The sequence below is a fragment of the Ursus maritimus genome, unplaced genomic scaffold (assembly GCF_017311325.1).
Source record: "Ursus maritimus isolate PB19 unplaced genomic scaffold, ASM1731132v1 scaffold_11, whole genome shotgun sequence".
NCBI classification, from domain to species: Eukaryota; Metazoa; Chordata; class Mammalia; order Carnivora; family Ursidae; genus Ursus; species Ursus maritimus.
The window spans coordinates 18,676,507-18,693,705 of record NW_024423453.1 but is presented as its reverse complement, the minus strand read 5'-3'; positions in this window follow the sequence as shown (position 1 = coordinate 18,693,705).

Below are 17,199 nucleotides of genomic sequence, written 5' to 3'. Positions count from 1 at the left end.
TTTACTCAAACTCAAGACTAATCATTTGTTCTCAGGCTTTAGAAATGCTACATATCTCTACTGTTACATCTCTCAGCCTGTACTTCCATGGCATACAGTTTATTAATTTCCTTATTAAACACTTCTCTGCCCTTTCCCACAAGCCCTCCAAAACCAGGTAGGCTCCTATTAATCTTCATCTTTTCTGACTTGTAGTACATGGTGATCCCCTGTACTCACTCCCTTAATATTATATTACGGGAGGTTTTCAGGTAATAGCAATCCTCTTTACCATTGTTCTGAAGGTATAGGTATATACATAATTATGTACATATATATGTTTTAACTATCCGCTGTTGAACAGTGGGAAGTTTAATGCAATATACTTATATAAGAAAGTAAACATAAATGTAATTTATAAAGGTGAATCTGTATTTTTCCCATATTACCCATAACAAAAATTCATAAAGTGAATCAACTAATATACACATACGAAAGGCAACACCAAATGTTATTTTGCTCCAGTCAAGATGAGTAAGTTATTTTATATTATTTATTTATTTTTATTTTACATTAATAAGATAGTTTCTCTTTTCCACAAATGAGTGACCATGTAAAATCTCAAGTCACATTATCAATTTTTATTGGTTTCAGAGCAAAGCAATGTATAAATATGCATGTTTACCAAAAAAAAAGTTAATTCCTCTAGCTTCCACAGACTCAGCAGGTGTGAAACATAAAAAATAACAGATGGAAAAGTCAGAGAAGAAAAAAGAAACTGGGAAATGTTGCAGATAATTCTATTTACTATAATAAAACATGGTGTTAAAAGAGTGGCCTGTTTAATTTTACTTTTCTCGCTGAAATAATTAACATGGAGCATAGCTCCTAGCTTTTCCTGGGACCTGAGAATAAGAAATTATTCTTTCTATCTTGAATCAAATTCCATTTCACTTTACATATTTTTGAATGACAACACAGCAGATATTATATATAAATATATCTGTTTCATGGGCTAATAAACAAATATGTATGCCCACAACCCAATCATTTAACAAATGGCAGCTTTATTTTTTTAATATTTTCAGCTTTATTGAAGTATAATTAAGAATATTGAAGATATTTAAGGGGTACCTTGTGATGATTAACAAATGACAGCATTAAATGTTATACCATCATCATGACATTTCTTTTCAAGTATGGATAAAGGAAATATTTAAAACAACATTCACATTTATTCATCAAAAATTAGATAGTTTTGTTGAAAATTTCTTAATTTAGCTAAATTAATTTCTTTTCAGATACAATAATAAATTGATTAGTCATAAAACACAAATCAGTTTCTCATAAAACCTTCTCTTTCTAAAACTTATTTTCCTGGGGCACTTGCGTAGCTCAGACTATTAAGTGTCTACCTTCAGCTCTGGTCATGATCCCTGGGTCCTAGGGTCGATACCCACGTGGAACTCCATGTACGGCTCCCCTTTGGCCCTCAAGCTCCCTGTGACTTGAAGCCCCATGTTGGGCTCCTTGTGGGCTCCTTGCTCAACAGAGAGGGGAGGAGTCTGCTTCTCCCTCTCCCTCTGCTTCTTCCCCCCTTCCCCTGCTCATGCTCTCTCTTTCTCTCTTTCTGGCTCTAGCTCTTGCTCACTCTCTCTCTCTCTCTCAAAGAAATAAAAAATCTTAAAAAAAAATCCCTATTTTGCAAATGGCACTACCACACTTTTAGATATCTAGCATAAAAACTTAAAATTATAATCAGTAGCCCTCTCTACTATTTTCTGCACATCCAGTTATGTTCCATATCTTGCTGCTTTTTACTTAAAAATGAGTCTTGCACTTACTTTTTTCTTTCCACTCCAATGATCTTAATCAGGTACTTTCTTTCTTTAACACCATGCCTTGGTTATGGGATATCCTTTAAATTGCCTCTTTACTTCCATTTGATCCCAGGTAACCACCCTTTATAATCGTTCCAGAATTATATTTTTAAGGTTTTGTTTATATATCTTAGTTGAACACTTTATATGGCATATTGTCAACAGGAAAGTACAAATTTCATTAAATATCTTCTTTGTCTTTTCATATTTTTTAAATATCTTCCATATTTCTTTTATACAAACACAACATTCTAAAGACATGAGAATGTACTGTATTATCCCAACTCTGCAAAGTTACTCCCACCAACTTTCTCCTTGGGATGCCCCTCATAACCTATCTAATATCCTATCACCTGTCCAATGCTCATTCTGATATCATGTCATGAAGTCTTCCCTACAGATTGAAGTATTTATCTTCTCTATTCTCTCTTTGCATTTTATTTATGGGATTCGTACAATACATTATAAACAACTTTGAGAGTAGGTATCTGAGCATATGCCCCAAGAAATTCTCATGAAACATGTCCTTTTACATGATCAGTTACTATCTTTTACATGTAATGAGCACAAATAGCAATTATTTTAATATTGTTACAATGTCTAATTGCACTCACACACACATGAAAAATTTTAAAATAAATTACCATTTTCACAGATGAGATTAGCACAAATGAACAATGGCATCAGTAAGTCTTTCACATATTGCTGATAAATCTGGGAAAACAACTTGGTAATAGATGCTTTGGGCTTTAAAACCTAGTGCCTGGAAATACAAGTTTAAAATGGCATCTGGCCAGCATCCACTGGTTCTCTTTTCCGAATTCCTACCAAAGTGACCACCAAGACAGAATAAAAGAAAGAACACACGCGCACACACACAGAAAATTAGGGCCTACAATCAATTTTAATACGCTAGAAAAAATTAGTCTAACGGCAAGGCAGACAAAAGTGAATAAAAATAATTTCAATTAATTCCAATTGACCAGTTACATTATGCTAGGCTGAAAGAAGGAGTGCAAGCCTATGTAGAAATATGTAGGGAGAATCTGTATCATTCTCCAACCGGCTCCTCTCTGAATTAGAAATACAAGATACACAATAAACCGAAAATTATGTAACTGTCCAATTATTGTATGGGTGTACTTAATAACACTGTCCAAGTCCTAAAAGTACCTTTTTCTTTACTCATAGGCAAACTGCCATTTCCAAACAAACTTGGAAGAAATGGGAGTTAAAGATGAATAAGCCTGTTAGTAGAGGAGCATCTGAAGCTCACAATCTTCTCTAAGTAAAGCAAGCTCTGCTACTCAAAGACGTTGCGTATAAGAATATATATGTAGTCTATATTTTTGCAGAAACTTGATCTACTGTCCTTCAGGCACCTGGGGACTGGAGAATGGAGGAGATACTTAATTTTTCTAGCGGTAATGGATTATAGCATTGGAAGTCTGATTAGGCATTATTTCTGCCCAGCTATATATTAAAGAAGAGGATTTGAGTTAAACCACAGGAATAGGTAAGGGCAAAAACAAAACAAACCAGAGCAAAATTAAAAAAAAAAAAAAAAGCCTCAGCAGCATATTACTTAACAAAGAAACACTGAATCTAAAAGTATATCTTTCTTCATTGACAAGTAACAGGAAAATAAGAAACAAATGTATGAAGAAATATTGAAGACTAATAAACAGGGAATAACATTTTGAATAATCAAAGGAAGAAAGAGTCCGAAATAATCTGCTAGGGCAACCAAAGAAAATAGTGAAACCTCTAAAGCATTTTAAGTCATATAGACTTAAAAAATAAATAAGTAAAGAGGTGGTAGCTGGGGGAACATTCCAAAACGGTTATTGCACAGAATGACTGAAAAGGAGGGGAGGTGAAATAAGAAAAGGTAATTAGTAAACCATGAAAAAGAATGCTGAAAGCTGTAAAAATCAGAATTAACATTTAAACTATGAAATATAAAATGACAGAAAAGGAAGATAGAAAAGCAACACTTTGTAGTGATTTTCTATAAAACTCACAGAACTGCTTCTCTGTTACTCACCTTTATGTTACCATTATTATTTTCCTACAAAAAGTAATAAATAAGGGTGCCTGGGTGGCTCAGTCAGTTAAGCAACTGATTCTTGGTTTTGGCTCAGGTCAAGATCTCTGGGTCCCCTGGGGAGCCTCGGTGGGGCTCCGCACTCAGTGGGTATTATGCTTGTTCCTCTCCCTCCCCCCGCCCCGTCCCTGGCCCCCCTGCTCTGGTGCACGCAGGTGAGAGCTCTCACTCTCCTCTCTAAAATAAGCAAACAATGAATCCTGGAACACTACACCAAAAACTAATGCTGTACTGTATGGTGACTAACATAACAATAAAAAATTAATTAATTAGTTAATTAATTAAATCTTTAAAAAAGTAATAAACACCACTGTGAAAAAAAGTTAAAACCTTTTGTGTCAGTTCCCAAAATTAGAGTTTGAAATGGGATTCTGCCAAAGGAAATGAACCTTAAAATAGTAATATGTATTTTCCACTATCTATTGTATAATATGCCCATTGTATAAAATTGTATAAAATGACAGAATAGAAAGAAAACTGGTGAATTGTAAATTTTTTTCCCAGAAGGATAAGGAAAAATTATATCTAAAGCAACATCAGCAATTTAAGAAAACCATCTTACACTAGAAAGCATTATCTGAAAGAAAAGCAATCAAATATCACACAAATCTGATAAAAATAGCTATTCAGAGGACATGTTAAAATTAGAGGTATCATATGTACTGGTTAATTTGACAATCCAAAGAAAACAATTTTTTCCCAATAAATATTAATTATCAAAGTTTCCTTGAGAAGAAATTGTGTCCTGAATAGAACAATACCACCACAGAAGGAAATACACCCAAATGTTGGCAGTGAGTTTGTTAGGTGCCAAGAAGGAAATAAATAAAGAGCTGTGATAGAAAATACAGGGAAAGGGGCCTATGTTAGATGGAGTGATTTCTCTGAGGTTATCAGCTGGTGATAGAATTGTGGGATTGCAGGTGACTTTTATTTTCTTATTAAAATGAAAACATTTATTATACTACATACTATCAAATTTATACAAGCAGAGAGGGACAAGCAGACTAACGCTGAATGCAGAGTCCTGCCGGGGCTTCCCAGGGGACCCAGAGATCATGACCTGAGCCAAATCAAGAGTTAGTTGTTTAACTGACTGAGCCACCCAGGCGCCCCTATTTATTACTTTTTGATAGAACTGTAATAACGGTAACATAAAAGTGACTAATGGAGAAATAGTTCTATAAGCTTTATATAAAATGACGCTATTCAATACTACTGAATGATAGAAACATGTGTGACTTTATTTTTTTTTATTTTCCCCTTTTGTAGTTACCTACATACTTCAATAAGCATTTTGATAGTCAGAAAATAGGAATATAAACTTTATTTTTGAAAAATTAAAATTGACAATTAGAAATTAAAAATCACCAAAAAAGAAACACATCTAAAAAAGTAATTGTCAAAGCTATCCAAAAATCTTTCCATTTTTTTTCCATTTCATCTTTTATTAAATGAGTGTATAATTTCTTAATCACCAGTGTATCTTTTTGTGAAAAGGAAAATTATTTTATTTTAGGGGTGTCCATTCACAATTATCAGAAGATAGCAATAATGTTGACTTTTATCTGAAGCCTGTGCTCCCGGAAAGCAACAATGGTAGAGAAATCCCCACTCTTTTATGTTCCTAGAAACACTGACTGCACAAAACAACTAAGCTTTCTAAAATAAGCCCCAGCTCTGAAATAAAATCCATTTCTACACCATTCCAATGATCGGGTAAGACACACCTCTGTCTTCCTGGTGACTTCCATAAGACCAGCTGATCATGCCACTGCTTACCTGCTTCCAGAAAACCCTACATTCCCCCTGCTTTTCTTGGACATGTTTCTTCATTAGTGGACATTTTTCCTGTTGCAATAGTCTGAATAAAATAGTCTCTTTAAATATTCAGTGCATTTTCTTTCACAATTTTGTGCCATGATTTGAATGGTATTGACCTCACCTTTGAGTCCCTGTTTACTGCACCCCCATAACACCCTTTGTGCTCCATCCGTTCTTGAATAGCAGTGCAGGGACCCAACAGTGAGTCCAGCTCCTGTTCCTGTGTTCCGGACGCTTGTCTGGTGGTAGAATGATAAGGATTTGATTTTGATTATTCCTGAGCACTCACTTCATTTCAAGGGCCGGTTACATATGTTGTCATAATATGAGCATTTTGTGATGTCTGTAAATGGATTAATGGTTTATACAGCTCTTGGCTCTGTTGGGTGAAGAATCACAGAGGATCTGGTTTGTTAACGTTTTCTACTTTGGCTGAACTCAGTAAAGAATTTCATGTCCGCTGAGAAGTGCTACGTTTTTTCTTTTCCTATGTTTGACCTAGGCTGAAATTTTAGAATCAAAGTATGAAATATCTATCTGTGTCTGTCTGAATATTTATAATTTAGGAAGGTCTTCACCTTTCATTGTGTGAGTGTGTAATATTTTCTTACCTCTGAAAGGTATTACTAAGGTAAAGTTACAATTTCTTAGAGAAGATCTTTTCTGATTGGCTTAGAGATATGGAAGGGCTTTCATAAATTGAATATTCCTTAAAAAACCCAGAAAATGAGAAAATTGAACTTCTAAATTTTCAATGTGTTAAAAAATATATCCTTACAGTACTTAACTCAGAAAGATTTTAAGAATTCACATTCACATAATTTATGTGCATCTTTGAAACACAAAATTAGTTTAATATTTCTGGTTTAGTAAAAAACAGCTATGTTTGCTCTGACATTATAATATTGGATATTAAATACAATGCAAGGGCACATTTTTATCCTACATAGATATGTTCTTCCTAAACTTAAACAGGGGGAGCCTGGGTGGCTCAGTTGCCTCCAGCTCAGGTCATGATCCCGGAGTCCCAGGATCGAGTCCTGCATTGGTGCTCCCTGCTCAGCAGGGAGTCTGCTTCTCCCTCTGACCCTCCCCCCTCTGTGCTCTCTCTCTCTCTCATTCTCTTTCTCTCAAATAAATAAATAAAATCTTTCAAAACATAAATAAACTTAAACAGGTTTACTGGTTGTATAAGCTAACATTGATTCAATTAAATGTTTAAGATTATTAAAAATGTAAATTTGTGTTTAATACAATTAAATTTTTTTAATTAATGACAAACTTTACTGCAGCAATTATTATGTTTTATACTATGTCATCTTGAATATAATTTTCAAGCTCCCATAAGATAAGCTAATGATGCCCTTTATCTGACTTTATAAAACGTGGGCCTTTTCCTTTTCTTTGAGATGCTCCTCATTAATGAATTTTCTTCCTATTGCATTAGATTGAAAAAAATTATCTCTTTAAATGTCCAGTGCATTGGTCTTCCACAGTATCAACTTAAGATACTTGAAATATGAACTCATTAAAAATAAATAAATTCCCTATTTTTTTCTGACTGGATGAACTAATCACTATGTATCTCCTTTAAAGCAACTTGATTGTTTCTGCCCAGATCAGGACAAATATAGAATATCAAGCTCTTTGCTTGATATCACATTCTTTCCCTGTAAAAAAAATCATTTCCTTCTAATGAGTGCTGAATTTGCAGTGGAAAAAATCTCCAAATTAAGCACCTTGTTAAGGAAACCTTTTCAGCTATTTTTTTTAAAGATTTTATTTATTTATTTGACTGAGAGAGAGCACAAGCAGGGGGAGCAGCAGGCAGAGGGAGAAGCAGACTCCCTGCTGAGCAAGAAGCCCAATGCCGGACTTGATCCTAGGACCCTGGGATCATGACCTGAGCCAAAGGCAGAAGCTTAATCGACTGAGCCACATAAAGCGTCCTCCTTTTAGCTATTTTTATTCAAGCTCTAAAGGTATCTAATTCAGCTGAACAACTTGACATTTATTGTTTGGGCTCTGATAATTATTTACTGCATTCTACCCAAAACTGGGATCCATTAAATTAGAATTCAAAATCAATGACATTCCCTTAGTATATTTATAACACGACTGATTCTAAATGACATAAATTCTGCAGCTTTGGAGAAGATGAGGTAGACTCTCGGTAGAGCTAAGGCCAGACATTCCTTCACCGGGAGCCCGGAGAGTAACATGTCTATTATAATTGACCTGAACATTCTCGACTGAAATAACAAAAAGAAACCTGCAGTGTTTTCCTCTTAAATTCGTTCTTAAAATGAGGTGACAGCATTACCTATGCTGAATGCATATCAGCATTTTTGTAATGGTGCAGTGATATAATAATATGAGAACTCACTATTGCCCATTTTTCAAGGAACCACATAATATTATTTCAACTATTAACCGCTGTTGTACTCTTATCATCAACAATCCATGACACAAATTCTGCACTCAAAAAAAAAAAAAAAAAAACAAAACCTAAATCTAACTCCCATCTTGAATTCTGTATTTTCCAGCTTCTCATTTTGCCAATGCTGTTTTTGTTTGTTTTCTGTTTAAAATGTTGAACTTTTCAGGGCACCTGGGTGGTGAGTCAGTTAAGCATCAGACTCCTAGTTTCAGCTCAGATCATGATCCAAGGGTCCTGGAGAATGAGCCCCATGTGTGGGGCTCCGTGCTCAGCGGAGCATGGGCTTGACATTCGCTCTCCTTCTCCCTTAGCCCCTCCCCCCAGCTCTTTCTCTCTCTCTCTCAAAATACATAAATAAATCTTAAAAAAAATATTAAAATATTGAACTTTTCCTCTAGGTCAGCTTGGGAGCCACTTCAAATCATATCACCTCCATTAAAAAATCACTAAATGAGTAGAAGATATTTTCCCTTCTGTTTATGTGTCTCATTTGACTCAATAAATATTTTCATTGTGTATTTAAATGTATAATTATTTTCTTCAGAATTATACCAATTTTGGTAAATATCCATTAAAAATAATTTTTCAGAAGGAACATTAATCTATCCATGATCACATTTTAATGTAAGATACTGAAAAAATATTCAACCTTCACCAAATCCTATGTAAAATTATTCCAAGTTGGTTTTATTAGGTCAGTTTTTCCTTTGCAATCATACACATTTTACCAAAAATACTGATTTCTTTATTTTTATTTAATTTTCATTTTTGGTAATGTGTAATTAAATCATGAAAATGGCAGTCTTTTGCCTCATGACTTCTTTCCAAATATTCCCTTTTTCCAGTAACAATCACTTTCAACTCTTTTCATTGTTATTTTTAAAGTTTACTTCCATAGATCTAAATAATATGGTATTTAACTTCATATTTATAAATAATTACATTTCAGTGCTTTTATAAATTATAATACTAAGATTTAAAGAAGCTGTATAGTTTTTAAAAATTTTTTAGAGATTTTATTTATTCGAGAGAGAGAGAGTGAGTGAGTGAGAGAGCAGGAGAGGGAAGAGGCAGAGGGAGAGGGAGAAGCAGACTCACACTGAGCAGGGAGCCCTATGTGGGGCTCAAGAAGCTGTATAATTTGACTAAAAATTTTGTCTGTCCTGTTTGAGGTCCTTAAAGACAGACTAAGACACATATGGCAGAAGGAGATTCTTTGTCACGTTCATCTTTGTCACTAAACCTTATTTAAATGGGAAAGGATTTTTTTTTTTTTTTTGACATTACAGAAGAAGACATATTTGTATTCTGATGTCTCATTCTGGCAGCTCTCCTAGACTAATGTCCACAAGCTACAATCTCTCTTCTAGGATGGACCAAAAGAGGGAGTCCGTCATCCTAGATTTGAATTAGTTGTGTGGCCACAGGGTGGAGCTGGGTCCTTGGGGTGATAGTGAATCATACTTGGGAGAATAGGAAGATAGAAGAGTCCAAGCAAGGAAGGAGATTGAAAAGCCATTGCAGAATGACCCCCTCTAAAGTCGGTTTTAGAAGGGAAAGTAAAGAATATTTTAGCCTATCCTCTAGCATCTGAATGTGTTCTTAATTAGTTGAGAATAAGAATATATTCTTTTTGTTAAGACCTATTTCCCGTTTGTCCTTGCTTATACCCTGGGGGCTATAAGACTTGCATCCATGCCTAAAGGGGTCACGCCCACCACTGCATTTTGTAATCCTTCAGTTTTCTTCCTTTACACGCAATTTACTTTCACCTTAACATCATTTTTACCTTCCTTGATTTTCCTCAACTGACTTTGAAGGGGCTCCCTCTCTAGGTATCAGTGTCCTGATTGCCCTGGGAAAGAATGCTTCTCTAAATTGGCCCAGAGAAAACTACTCCCTGACCAACCACAGTTGTTAAAATCCCTGACTGGTTCATTCTCTGCCTGGGATTGGAGGAATGGATGGTGTGTGAAATTTGGATATTTTCCCAGAACCGTGACACAGATCTGGTCTTTTCGTTCCAAATTTCTTCCTTCCTTTTTCTTTCTTTCTTTCTTTCTTTCTTTCTTTCTTTCTTTCTTTCTTTCTTTCTTTTTCCTTTCTTTCTTTTTCTTTCTTTTCCCCAAATTTCTTTTTTTTTTTAAAGATTTTATTTATTTATTTGACAAAAAGAGAGATAGCCAGAGAGGGAAGACAAGCAGGGAGAGTGGGAGAGGAAGAAGCAGGCCAATGGAAGAGCCTGATGTGGGGCTCAATCCCAGAATGCTGGGATAACCCCCTGAGCGGAAGGCAGACGCTTAACACCTGCACCACCCGGGCGCCCCCTTTTCCCCAAATTTCTTGATGTTGGGATTACTCCATCCTGCCTTTGAATAAGAATCTGGAAGCCAAACTTAGGCAAAAACTAGCCCGAGAGACTAATGTATTAGCTGAAGGAAAATCTGAAAGAAAATCTAATGGAGAGATAAGATAGGTTGTACTTTCAATCTCTCAGGGTATAATACTGAATAAAGTCAGAGTTAGGGAAGTACTTAACAGATAAATGAGAGAGAGATTTACTTGAGACTTCAGATTATCAGAAATATTAAGTTAGAAGAATCAATACTTAGACTCTCACATATATTGTTTACTACGTTTAAAAGTCTTATTCCTCCTTGCTAAAACTTTAGTTTGTTCTTAAGAAGTTATCCAAACAGGTCAAAAACTACTTGTCACTGTCAGTATTAAACAAATTTGTGGGATGCTGAATCTTAGCAAAGTCAACAATCATAAATTACATATTTTCGAGAAGCCCTGAAATTCTAAGTAGACCGTAGTTGTCAAAAAGGGCATTGTGAATCCAGTGTTTTGCTAAAAAAGGACAGCATTGCAGGCAAATGTACTTGACACACGGTGGGGGATAATTCAAGTATGTTGAATTATTGAACAAAAAGGAATAAGGTGTCTATCATACACAGCAAGAGACATACAAGAATATTGGTAGTAGCCCTATGCACACAGTGCAAATCTGCAAAGTAAGCATGCATCAGTGGAAGAGTGGATAAATAAAGTTGCGAAGGGTTAAAAAATGAAATATACAACATTGCACACAGCATAATGTATTCATAAACTTGACACAACTAAAATATGTATTTTTAGATATTTTTGTGGGTTCAATAAAACTATATAAAAATAGAAAATGAGGGAATTATGAATATAGGAGTCAATATCATGCTAGAGTTAGGATCACATGCTCACTTTGGGAAGATGAGAGGTGGAACCATATGGTTTACATGTAATTTATTGTCAAGACCCTAGATTTCATGAGTGGTGATACATTCATGGATCATTAGTATATGATTAAAAATAACTGATTGGTTAAAAAAAAATAACTGATTGGTTAACTAAATAAAAGGAGATTATCCATGCATGGACCAATGATAGGAGTGGATTAGACAGAACCTAATTCTGTATGAAATCCAGTTGAGAAAAAGTGGAGATGGGTTCAGTGTATGAATTTCTCAACTCTCCTCCTGTATGAACTCTCTCTAACACAACCAGCTCCTCTTTGGCTAAAATTATAAAGCAAAACACCAGCCTTCCTTTATGATAGGTGAATAGTTTGGGCCATCTTGGCTTTTTTTTTCTACAAAGAGGCAAGAAAAAAAAGGAGATTTGATATCTTAATGATATGTCTCCTAGAGTCTTTTCAAAAGGGTCACAATTGGCTAGATTTTTGTTGGAATTGAATCTGTAGAAATTATAGACTAGAATTTATACACTGAAAATTCACTTATACCTCAACTATTTCTTCAATTCTTACTCTGCCAGGAAATAAGAACAATGACCTAGAGCCCCCCTGTCCAATAGGGTAGTCATAAACCACATGTGGCTGTTGAGCACTAATCTGAAACAAGAGGTGCAAGAAATTTGAATACAGACCTGCTTTCAAAGATAGCATGAACCAGAAATGTAAGCTACCTCATTAATAATTTTTATTATCAATTACATATTGAATGGAAATATTTTAAGTATATAAAGTTAAACAAAATATATTATTACCATTAGTAATCAATATTATTAAGCTTGACAATAACCTACATCATCGTAGCATTATTTACAATTGCCAGGATACTGGTTTACAACCAACACTGATACTTACGACACGTGCAACCTAAATGTCCATTGATGGATGAATCATTACATAAATTCACACACACACACACACATGCCCACACGGAAATACTATTCAGCCATAAATAATGAAATCTTGCCATCTGCAATATCAGTGGACCTCGAGGTCATTATAGTAAGTAAAATAAGTCAGATGGAAAAAGGCAAAGACCATACGATTTCTCTTGTATGTGGAATCTAAAAAAAAAAAATAAAAAAAAAAATAACAACAAAAAACCAAAACCAAAACTAAAACCAAACTAAAAAAAACAAACAAGCTTATAGATGCAGAGAACAGATTGGTGGTTGCCAGAAGTGGAGCTGGGAGGTAGGAGAAATGGGTGAATTTGTTTATTAGCTCAAATTAAAAATATATATTATTAGAATAAATTTCACCTATTTCTTCTTTTTTTATGTGGCTACTAGAAAGTTAAAAGTTTCATCTGAGTTTTACATTCTATTTCTTCTGGACATTTCTCATCTAGATACATCAACACTCCTGTTACAATTGAGCTTTCTTATCTATTAACCTCCTGCTCCACTGAGTAAAAAAACAGGAAAAAAGGAAGATTTTGCTTCCAAACTCAGAGTTGCCAAAGCAATTCTTTCATGTAGGAAATGGAAAACTATTCCTAGAGGGAAGTTTTTAGGGACAGAGAGACTATCAGATGATTGAAACTGGCCGTTTCAGAGAAAATAAAGGGTCTTAATGGAGCAAACCAGGAGAAAATTCTTTATCCAGCCTCCATGGTTTGGGGCAAAAATAATCCCTAATGTTATTAAAATCTGAAATGAAGTACAGTTGACTTTTGAACAACACCGATTTGAAATGCATGGGCCTGCATATAAGCAGATTTTTAAAAAATATAAATACAGGACAGTATTATAAATATTTTTCTCGTCCTTATGAGGAAGAGAAGCAGCTATTCTCTCTGGCTTACTTTATGGTAAGAACGCAGTATGGAACATATATAGCATATGAAATATGTGTTAGCCAGCTGCTTATGTTAGTAAGGCTTTGGTCAACAGCAGGCCATTAGTAGGTCAGTTTTGGGGGAGTCAAAAGTTACATGTGGATTTTTGACTATGTGGGGTTCGGCATTCCTAACCCCAGCATGGTTCAAGGGCCAACTATATTCTAATCTGATAGTAAAGTAGATGACGGAGTCCGTAAAAAATTAACAAAGATAATAGTATTAGTAATAGTAACAATAAAAGTGGTACACATCAAGCAAAATTCATTGTATATTCTAAATTTCTAAAAGTAGCTTGATAAATGAACTGGGCATCTTAAGTGACAGAAACATCTTCGCAGGAAAGAATTTAAAAAAGACAGGCTTTAAGTCTGAGATTTCCATCAGAATTCCCTGGTGGGAGAATCTAGTTTAGAAAACTCAGGTATCAGCCTCAAACCGCTGTGCACACACGCATGAATTCTGGGTGAGATGGAGATCCCCCTGTCAGACAAAAATGGGTCGTAAAGAATCTCTTCAGAGTTTCAGTCCTTCACCTGATCCCGCTGCTCGAGCTTACAGAGTATTCTATTGCTTAAAAGATTAAAGTTACATCCCGCCTGGCACTGATCATTTCCCATTGTACTTACTGCTTTACGCTTTTTCTCGTATCTTGTAAGAAGCCCAGTCCTCCCATAAAAATGGACCCAGGGCTCAGGAACTTGACCTCCCTTCCCTCACGGCCATCGTGTCATCCCCACCTCACTCAGAACTACACATTCTCTTGTAGCTGACTCCAAATTGCTGCCTGAATGCACCACCCTTCCTAAGGTTTGTACAACTTCTGTTATACGCCTACTGTTTCCCTCCTCATAACCCCACATAAATTAATTCGTATTTTCTCATGACAAGTAACATTAATAGTTTTCGATTATAATTATTTTTGATTTTATTGTAAATATGAAACTCTAAGCTCTCTCAGACAAACATAGCTGCATCTTGAGAGCAGTAGTAGCCCAATGGATAGCCATTGAATTATATACATTTCACAGTTTCATAGAAAGCAATATAATTTTAAGTTTAGCTCTCAATCAAGCAAATGTCCATGACTTATTCATTGAAAAAAAAAATACAGTTTGGGAGTAGCTTCATACTTAGACATACTGACCTAGTTTATTTGTCAGTCATGAAATGATCACAGTTATCAAAAATAATTTACTTCAGAATTGACAGCTTTCACCGTGGAAACAAGTGTTAACCTCATTTGTAATTGTTGAATTGCCATTTTGAAAAATAATTAATGTACCAAATTATTTGAATATGTTTCTTTTCACTTCACAGATGTCCCTCTACTTTTTCAACCAATCCTTCTAGGGGAAAATTTTTTTTGAATTATTTTTCATGCACTTAATAACAATTAGAGAGAAAAGAAAAGCTTTTCACCACTTTCTCTTGTTCCTTTACAAACTTTAAAGTTCATTTAAAAATACCTTGATTCTAATTCTGCCTTGAGCATTCCTTCAGTGAGTAAGGTCTTCGTAAATCTTACTCTTCTCAAAGATTTTATACAATTTCAAGCCGCTTTAATTTTCAAGTCAGAAGAGATTGATGGCACTTGGAGAAACATGATCAATGTAAGAGTGTTTCTAGATTCTCCAGGCTCCCTCCCAATAAAAGAGATTCTCTGGTATCGAAGCTTCCCTACTCTGTTTTGAAGAAAACCGGATGCCCAGTAGAGTTTCCATGATTAGTTTATTAATTACTGTCTGGTCAGTTCCAAGTCTCAGGATGTGAGGCAATCGCCAGCAGGACGTAGGGCTGCAGCAAAGCACTCTCTCAGACATTTCTGCAGGGTTTCTCGTTCTCCCAACTTTCCACTCCCTTTCCTTTATAGATGTTTTTTTTCTTTTTCCTCCCTCCCCCCAACAAATAATTTTTACATCAGGTGTTAAACAATATTACATTTCATGCTTGCTTGCTGCTTCAGGTCTAGTAACCACAGTTCTTATGAACCGTGTAATAGTCAAAGTCAGATTGGCTATTTGCTGTTTGATGTGAGATGGTTATTGCACATGACTGAGGTGCCACAAATTATTTTGCCTCTGATCATGTCACACATAATAAAACCAGTAACACTCAGTCTAGAACACAGATTGACTCACAGAGTTTACCGAGGGTTGTCTTTTTATGTGAAATGGATTGCCGATGTAGAAAAATAAGAATTGAAAATTATTCCCTCCAAAAAACTACAATTAAAAAAAATTAGAACCAGTTTAAATACATGTCCTTGTATAAGTGTGCACACACACACACTTATATCCCAATGTATTATTAACAATGTGTTTACTGTTTAAAAAATAGAGTTTAAAATTATCTCAATACTTGTGTCAGATACTTTGTGAATTACATATGAACTTATCTCAAATAGAGTATAGGAATAATACATGAAAGGGGTAAAATAAGACTAGAGAGGAGTAATGTAAATATGTAAGGAAAGGTGAATCTATAATATTTAGCTGACACAGGAAAAAAAGAGAAGTAAAAACAGGAAGAAAATGGATATAAATAGGTATATACACACACTAGATATAAGTGGATATAATGGATATAATACATGGATATGGATATAAAGTGTATAATATATGGGTATAATAAATGGCTATGTCACATATAAAGGATACAATATATGGATATATAAATGGATTTAATGAACTAGATATAAATGGATATAAATAGATATGTACACTAATACTTAAAGACACATTATTTTTCTTATTTTTTTCCTAACAGCTATAGCTACCCAAATGTGGCATTTTTTTTAAAACCGTGAAGACGGTATATTTCTCTTCCTGTTTCCATTTTTGAGGAGGATATATATACTACTCCCACAATAAGACAGTAGATTTTTCAAAATCTAAGAGGATAACTGGCATGTTTAAAAGGATTTTGAGTTAATTTTTAAAAATTGATGACTAGCCAATTAGAAATAGACTACAGTGTCTATGACACAACCATCCAATCAAACGGAGACATGCATATTAGTAAATGTTACGGTAGGTTTTTGTTTGTTTAATTACCTATTCACTCCACTTGTGAGGATGGGTTTCCCACTCTAGGGTTATGGAGATGGCTCAAACACAGGACGTCTACCAGCGGGCAGATAAGATAACCATTGATGAGTCACATAAACCCAGAGTCTAGGGGAGAAGCATGCTGCATGTCACACAGAACCTCAGGGGGGTTGCACTCAACAAATGTTGGAGAGCATGTGGAGAAAGGGGATCCCTCTTACGCTGTTGGTGGGAATGCAAGTTGGTACAGCCACTCTGGAAAACAGTGTGGAGGTTCCTCAAAAAGTTAAAAATAGAGCTACCCTATGACCCAGGAATTGCACTACTGGGTATTTACACCAAAGATACAGACATAGTGAAAAGAAGGGCATGTGCACCCCAATGTTCATAGCAGCATTGTCCACAATAGCTAAACTGTTGTAGAGGCCAAAATGCCCTTCAACAGATGATTGGGTAAAGAAGATGTGGTCCATACATACAATGGAATATTACTCAGCCATCAGAAAGAATGATTACCCAACATTTGCATCAACATCGATGGGACTGGAGGGAATTATGCAAAGTGAAATAAGTCAACCAGAGAAAGACAATTGTCATATGGTTTCACTCATTTGTGGAACATAAGGAATAGCAGGGAGAGGTTTAGGAGAAGCCAGGAAAAAATGAACGGGGGGGGGGGGGTAAACAGAGGGGGAAATGAACCACAAAAGACAATGGACTCTGGGAAACAAACTGAGTATTTCAGAGGGGAGGGGGTGAGGGATTGGGCTAGGCCAGTGATGGGTATTAA